Below are 8,231 nucleotides of genomic sequence, written 5' to 3'. Positions count from 1 at the left end.
GTAAAACCAATTTTTGCCCTACAAAACTGGTTTGTCAACTGAACAAATAAATCCTTATGCCCTGCAATATCTTGCACAATATGCATTAGAAGAAAACATCTTGATGGTTTCTCAGGTCTACTGCGTATCATGGGATCAAGGAAATGGGACATTTTCCATTTTAACCAGATTTTCATCTGCTTCTACCTCCTCTACTTATATAGCTTTCTTTGCCCCTAAAGACTTTCTTTGCTAGTCCTATGTTAGAGAAAATTTTTCCCCACTGAAAACATGCAGACAAGTAGGACTTAAAACCATTCTTTTGAAAGTGGAAAAAAATTCTTTAAACAGTATTTGCTCAACATTAACCTCCAATCACTTGGGTTAAAGACTTCATATTTTTTCATATACTGATTCTCAAAGAACACTGGAAAATACATCAATGGAAATATAATCCTGATGGCACCTTCAGGTTTTTCTATGACTATTATAGTCACTACTGGCAGATTTTGTACATCACTGACTTCCCACACTTCTCCCTACAGAACACAGTCCCATTTACACTACTCATAACACTAATCCAAAGTCACTGGAGATTTCATAGGCACTGTCTAAAGTGCAAATCCCAACATACTTCAATGTTAACGTGTTTATCCCATGGATTCATCAAGCTCTAAGTTGATCTTTATAAATCTGACAGTATTGCTTATGTGTAACAATGTTAAACACAAGATAATTTCCGCAGGATTGGGGTCTCATCTACGCTACAGATTTGAATTACGTGTGACAATCCAGTGTCTGATTTCCAATAGCACTTACAACAGCGTTGCGAAATATCTGATAATTGAAATCTTTCAAAATCCTTCTGGAAGACTGAAATATCAACAGTTACCAAGACTGAAGAATGCACCATTATTATTCCCAGAAAAAGAAATAATACATGGGAGTTTTATCAGCCTTTAAGCAGTAAACAAAATGCACTGGAACATTCAAGACAATTTCACTGGTTGGGAGAGTAATCACCACCCAGAAAATTAGGACAAAATTTTCTGACTGAACCACAAATTAACTTCACTGCATTACAGAGCTGAGCAATTACACTTTAGATCACACTTTACAAAATCTGAGACATTCATTAAAGAACAGGTGATGGTTTAAGGTAGTTACAAATCTCCTCCTAGGGCATAGGGATCATGTGGTATGTTTAAGTCATCTGGAGACTGTAAAGGGAAAACTTGTACCCATCTGCCCCCTATTCACACCAGCCAGCAGGCAGAAGCCAGTCCAAAGTACACACAGATATATATTAAAAGACATGGTCATGGCTGCTGCTGTGTCCTCCTACTTCTGAGGGAAAAAGGAGGCAAAAATTTTCCAAGCAAAGCTTTGGAAACTCCCAGAGTTGAGACTTTTACATTGAACAATGCATTAAGAATATCTGGGAGGGAAAATCCTGTGCTGGCAGATGGGAGGACTGGATTATCTACAATGGTCTGTTCCATTTTTAAATTCTATCATCAGATTTGTCCTCCAGTACAAACCCTCTAGGAGTTTCTTGGGGGCGGTGCATCCCTCCACAACCCCTACTGTGGGCTCTGGCTTAAAAGCCACAATAGAGTCCTTAGAATCTAACAACAAGAGCTATTCTAGGCGCTGGTTAGGAAAATGGGATTTAAAGGAAGTTTCTACTATTGTGCAAAATTAGGGCAAAAAATCTCCTTTCAGATAAGCAACAAAGTATATCAATTCCAACAGTTTGCTCTCCTGCTGTTGTATCCATCATAAAGAAAGACAGTCTTTCTATGGTGAATAAAGGTGATCGTCTAATCAATTAAGATTTCATAGAAAATACGGAACAATTCAACTGTCTGCCCCACCCTCTTCCCAGGTTGAAACAGGACCTTTCCACTTTACTCTGCATGTCACTTTTGTTAAAATGACAGGCACCTCACAGAAAACACCAAACATACATGTAGAGAGAGAAGAATTCCCATTTTGAGATCCACCATACAAGTGAAGGTTTTTGAGCTGTGAATTTGATTGCTCTGTGCATTGGACAATTGCTTATATAGCATGATATGTATCATTTTCGTATATGAAGTTATTCCTGTGTTACATTCTGATCATGATTACACTTACTTTGATTAACCAATATAAAGAAAAGGTGTTTGTGAAACTGATGTGAAGTGTGCATCACACAGAAGTACTAGTAATACGATTCACTGACCTCACTATCGTCCATGACTGTTCAGTGATTCACTTGAATATGGTCAATATCTCCACCAAGCACAATCTGTTTCAGGCTATCACAGACTGTTGCAGAGTATTTTTTTACAGTTGATGAAAACAGGCCTTTCAGCTGAAGTCAGAAAGTTGATTCCCTTTAGCCATAATCATGTAATAAATCAGTCATTCATTTATCCAATTTAACTTGAAGATATCTTAGAGACTTCCAACTCCTCCACTGAAGGATGAAGAAACCCCAGATGTTCATGTGTTGACAGTCTTAAGGCTAACGTCAGTCCACAATGACATTAACTTCATGTTGGCATAGGTTTTATGCAGCATCTTTAGTCTCTAATGACAAGAGCAATGGCAGAGCGTAGCTACATTTTCTCTTTATCTGGGAATAAGTTGGAAATACGTTCATGACTTGTGACCCTTTCATGTTCAGAAAATATAAGTAGAAAAAGAGGCATAAAAAATTAAATTTGGAAGGTTAGCACTGAACTCACAATACTTGAAATGTATTCTAACAGATTTTCTCTGTTGCTAGTATTTGTTTACAAGGGTTTGGCTTAATAAACAAAAGAGAAAAGATGAAGTGAACAACAAATGAAACAAAGCATGGACTGGTGCCTACATGAGATGCAGAGAAAATGCATGGACAGAAAGAAGGAAAAGGTATCCCCCTAAAAATAAATGAGAAAACATTACAATATAGGTAACATTACGCCTTACTTACCCAATCTATAAAAAAACCCCAGCATTTGCATAATACACCAATTTTATTCAACTTACCTAGAGTTCACACTGTGAATCATAGAATCTGTTGTTCTACCCTGAGGTTATGCTGCTAATGCTTTTTAAGTATGGAACTTGCAACACACATTGTTTTACCAAAATATTTCCCTTAAAAAACCCAAGCAATTAGCAAGCAAAGCAGGTGTTTTTGGAGGATATTTGAAACTATAATTTATTTTACCTGACTTTTCCCCATTCCAGCATTTCCAACTACAAAGATTGTGTCACAGCCAGCAGTGCTTCTGACTGTGAGAACTAAAAGTCACAAGATTTTAAAATTGAAGATTATTGATAACCTGACACAGACAGATATATTTTACAAACACCCCTATAGCATTAAAAACTGTAAAAACTCCCAGATTTGTATTAAGGATTTTTTTTTCCCTCACAGAATTATTCTGGAGATTTTCTTTAAGGGGAAGAGAAGTAATATGTACAAAGAAGGGTTGTCTCCTTCCCAGAGGTTTAAACTAAGCTACTTCAGAAAGAGCTGACTGACATATGGAAGTGGAAATTCTCAAATGATTGCTTTATTTATCTAGACAAGGTTGGGCTAGTGTTGACACAACATTTTCAGATGTTTCTAACTTAGAGTTTTATCATGAAGTGTATACAATCCCCTCAAAGCAGCTACTGCCCAACCCTGCTCTTTGCGGCAGTGCTCTTTTTATATAGATCACTTGGGATTTATCTAAAAGAAGAGATAAAAGGGAATCTAGATGTGTTCTGAATACATGGAAAGGCAGACCTTAAGTACCCTAATGCTTATATCTTCCTGACATTAGGCAGACATCCCTACTGCAATTTCAATAAAATGCTATGATCTTAAAATACACTACAGCCATGCATATTAATAGGACTCAGTATAGTAAACCTATGCAGCAGAGAGTCTCTGCAATCAAACTGCAAGGTCTGGCTTACCAGAACTGATGAATACCCTATGGAGATCAGCTTGCCTTGGACCTCAGTTGAATCATAGAGGTCTCTGATCCTAGGCCAGATGAAAATCCACAACAACAATCGTTAAATACATCACCATTTTTCTCAGGAAGTACTTGCAAAATAAAAAATAGATTAGAGTTTCCATAACTGGCAGCATGAATAAGCAAGCAAGGATTGCAGACAGAAGGGTGAGCTCTATGCCTGGTGGACAGCAGGCCCAAGAAGCCCTTCAGATGTTAGAGTCATGAAACAGTGGTACAAAAGTAAAGAAAGAAGTAGAGGAAACAGTCAAGAGGGCAAAGAGCATGAAAAACCTAATAAGGGCCTTACCATGCCACAAATTGCTATCTTATTCTCTCTCCCCATCTGGCAGTCTGTTACTGGAACATCAGATACCCAGACAATTCAAGCCTAGCATGACCTTGTTCTGGATTTCAGTCAATTTTTGAGAATTGTGTAGCAAATGGATGATCAGCTGGTCTAGCTACTCACAACAGCACTGGCTGCTGTTTTATTCATATTTGTAGCACTGGCCATCCCTCCTCCAGTACTTTTGACACTCTTCCTCTTTAATTACCTTCCATCCCATTGAGAAGCTCAGGTAGCCAAGTCCAATTTGCCAACTATTCAGGATGGTCTGAGTCTGATATAAAGTCATTTGAAACATTAGCAACTCTGCTAATTATCTCAGTCATTGCAGTCACCACGTGAGACAAAACAGTGATGCTTGGGGAAGGCACAGAGGCATGACTAGCCAGCACTGTAGACAGACATGGAATAGAAAGACCACTCACCAAGCCACAGATGCTTTACTAGGTATTGATTTATACTTAATGTGTCTTGGTGATCACTACAGCAATGCATATATCTCACATGAAAATCTATTTAGGGAGCTTAACACATTGGAATCAGTAGAGTGTTTTTATTTTACTGATGAATGGGCATCTGGTGCCACTATTACTGTTTCCCTGCAAAGGAAATTAATGTGTCAAATCTTACTTTGTGGGTGTTGCTATGAATTTCACTGTATCTGTGAGGTAGATAAGAGAAAGGTAGATATCAGTTCAATATAAAACTTGGTTATATAGAAATTAAATCCATGAGTTGATGTGTACAGGAAAATGACTTGCACCATACACCATAAAAAAAAAAAATTAAAAAAAAGGACAAAGTTCAGCAGATAACAGGAATCACAGTAGTTACACCAATTTTTTTATTTTGTGAACAGCATTGCCCTTTGAACTCCAAGCTACTGTCAGCATCATTGTATTCCATCTGGTCATACAAACCACTTGCATAGATCCGTAAAGCCTCTCGTGGCTGACATTAGGTAGTATTAGTTACAAATACATTGCCAATTTGAAGAGAATGAAGAAATACAGAAAAATAAGACTCTGTGTAAGCACACATTTGTCCTACTATAAGAAAATTCTGAAATTACAAAGCTACAGGAAAAGAAAAATGAACACTTTGATGTCATGCAACTTCAGAACTCGTACTTGGCATTAGTTAAAAACTAATTGCAAATTCACTGTAAGCAGCATATGCTTCATGAACTTTTCTTCAGGAAAGATGATACAGACTGTAATTAAGGATAATTAATGTGTCAGATTCTGATAGCCTTAATCAGAAGCTTAATGTTTTGACCACTTTTTTTATCAACAGGTACTTTATAGGCCTGGCCTGAAGAATTCATTGTCTAGACCAACATGGCATAAACTGACAAAGCATCACACCTTCAGGGGCATAAACCCATGACAAAGTTAAATAGTGACCATCAGACTCCAGTATTTTGTTTGAGTGTTTTATTAGGTGTTTGGGTCCAAATTCAGCATAACATTTTAAGCCAGTGATTAAGGTTCCATCGAAATCAAAGCATTCACAGCATGTGCCTAAAGTTCGGTATGTGTTCCCTTGTTTTTTTGAATATAGCTAGACTGTTAAAAAAAAACCAGAACAAATAAAGCATAATGCTGTTAGAGATTTTGGCAATTTGTTTCAAGAATACCAGGCCAAGCTGCTGAATAAGTTATGACAATACCATCTGGATTTCTAAAATGAAGTTTCCTAAACAGTTGTCGTTATCTAGATTGAAGTAAAACCAAGCAAAGAAACAACATAAGTAGAGAAATCACTTTTTAAATTCTCTGTGAAAACAGTTTTTCAGTCACGATTCCTGTTAACAATATTCCATCAAGTCAATTGTAATGTAGTGACAGAACAGACTAGTGACTTTGGTGATTTAGTGAATTACCTGCTGAAAAGTCAAGCATGACAAAAGTTGGTGTAATGAGGTCCATCGCTTTGAAGGAGGTGGTCTTCAGCCTCCCTTACAAAGACCAGCTCTGTCAGTCTCACTGGTATTTCCTTCTTGGACCCTATATGAGAAGCAAAGCCATATTTGCTAATTTACTTTGGGCTAAAGGGTTGGGTCTGTAGGCAAAAGTAGATAAAAGGCGATTTAAAATAATTCCAATTGTTAAAGTAGAAATCAAATTCAGGTAATGAAAAAAGAAAGACCAGTGTTGGCATGAAAATGTTATATTATTATGTAACATTCCATTTCACTATTGTGCAAATCAGATATTAATAAAGACACTGATTTACATATATAAAGTGTATATATACACTTTTATATGCATACATCAAACTCGTGTATTCGTGTGTGTATGTACAAACATATATATACATATGCTATAATCTATTTAAGAGAAAGAAGCAGAAAACCCTATAGTGTCTTTTCTTACTGTTACAGATAGTAAAGGCATTAGCCAGATGTTGAAACTCATAGGCATCAAACAACAGTGATCATTATAGTCTTCAATCACCCCATTTAGAATTTACAATAAGCTAAGCAGAAAACCATTATTTCCACCTTCAATATAAAGTTTTCCTCAGGCTGCAAACAGAGTTCTGCAATGGACTGACGCACCATCTGTTCTAACTTCAGAACCCTTTCCCGTGAAACTTCCAGCAAGGGGAACAAGCTATTGATGAGACCCAGGAATATAAGGACATCATTAGTTAGTATCATAGAAAAATTAAAATCCCTTGAGGGCTCTCATCAAAACCTAGATTAAAAAGAAACAAAGAAAGAGAGAAAAGACTGACATTATAATAACAAACCATAATATAAGGCATACAATTAACAAACATTATGAATTAATCATACTTAGACAATTACAATCCATATGGCTAGTTAAACTCAATCTGCTACCTGTAGTGACATAGTCTGGATACTGTATATTCAATGCCAGTGCATTTCTCCCAGGATATAATTACTTAATTTTGTGAATGAGAAAATGATGTGTAAAAGCCAATGTTTCCATGGATTCAATGCCCCAAATCAGATAAAATGCATGAATGCTTATCAAATCTCACGACACTTTTTAATCTTATTTTATCACATTCGTATTACCTTTAGGTATGTAGAAACAGTAAATTCACATTCACGCTAACTACTAAGGTTAATACAAAACCAAACTGGGTTCAAAGTTTAGTTTTCTGCAAACAGGACTCTTTAGATGCCAATGAATGGCATAAGATTGATGAAATCAGTAATTCCTCTGAAGTTTTTTCATCACTTGAAGCATACACATTTGGATCCTGAGAATAACCACTTTCTTCTTTCTGTTCCACCTACATTCAGACAGGAGATTTCAATCTCTCAAAGGACTTGGCCTTGAGATTCTGGTTCAGTCCTCTCCTTTGTCACATATAGAAATCATAGAATTCTTGATTCTCAGTGAAGTAAGGAGGGGGGGCCAGCAAAACCGTAACCATGGACTTCCAGAGGGAGGACTTTGGCCTGTTCAGGACGCTGGCTGAGAGAGTCCCTTGGGAGATAGTCCTGAAGGGCAAAGGGGTCCAGGAAGGCTGGATGTTCTTCAAGAAGGAAGTCTTAAAGGTGCAGGAGCAGGCTGTCTCCATACGCCTTAAGAAGAACAGGCAGGGAAGACGACCGGCCTGGCTGAATGGGGAGCTCTTGCTGGGACTCAGGAAAAAAAGCAGAGTTTACCACTTGTGGAAGAAGGGGCAGGCAACTCAAGAAGAGTACAGGGATCTCGTTAGGTCATGCGGAGAGGAAATTAGAAAGGCAAAAGCCCAGCTAGAATGCAATCTGGCCACTGTCGTTAGAGACAACAAAAAATGTTTTTACAAATATATTAATGACAAGAAGAGGGCCAAGGAGAATCTCCATCCTTTATTGGATGAGGGGGGGAACATTGTCACCGAGGATGAGGAAAAGGCTGAGGTACTTAATGCCTTCTTTGCCTCAGTCTTTA

Source organism: Pygoscelis adeliae, unplaced genomic scaffold (assembly GCF_000699105.1).
Source record: "Pygoscelis adeliae isolate BGI_AS28 unplaced genomic scaffold, ASM69910v1 Scaffold160, whole genome shotgun sequence".
NCBI classification, from domain to species: domain Eukaryota; kingdom Metazoa; phylum Chordata; class Aves; order Sphenisciformes; family Spheniscidae; genus Pygoscelis; species Pygoscelis adeliae.
This window is presented reverse-complemented; position numbering follows the sequence as displayed.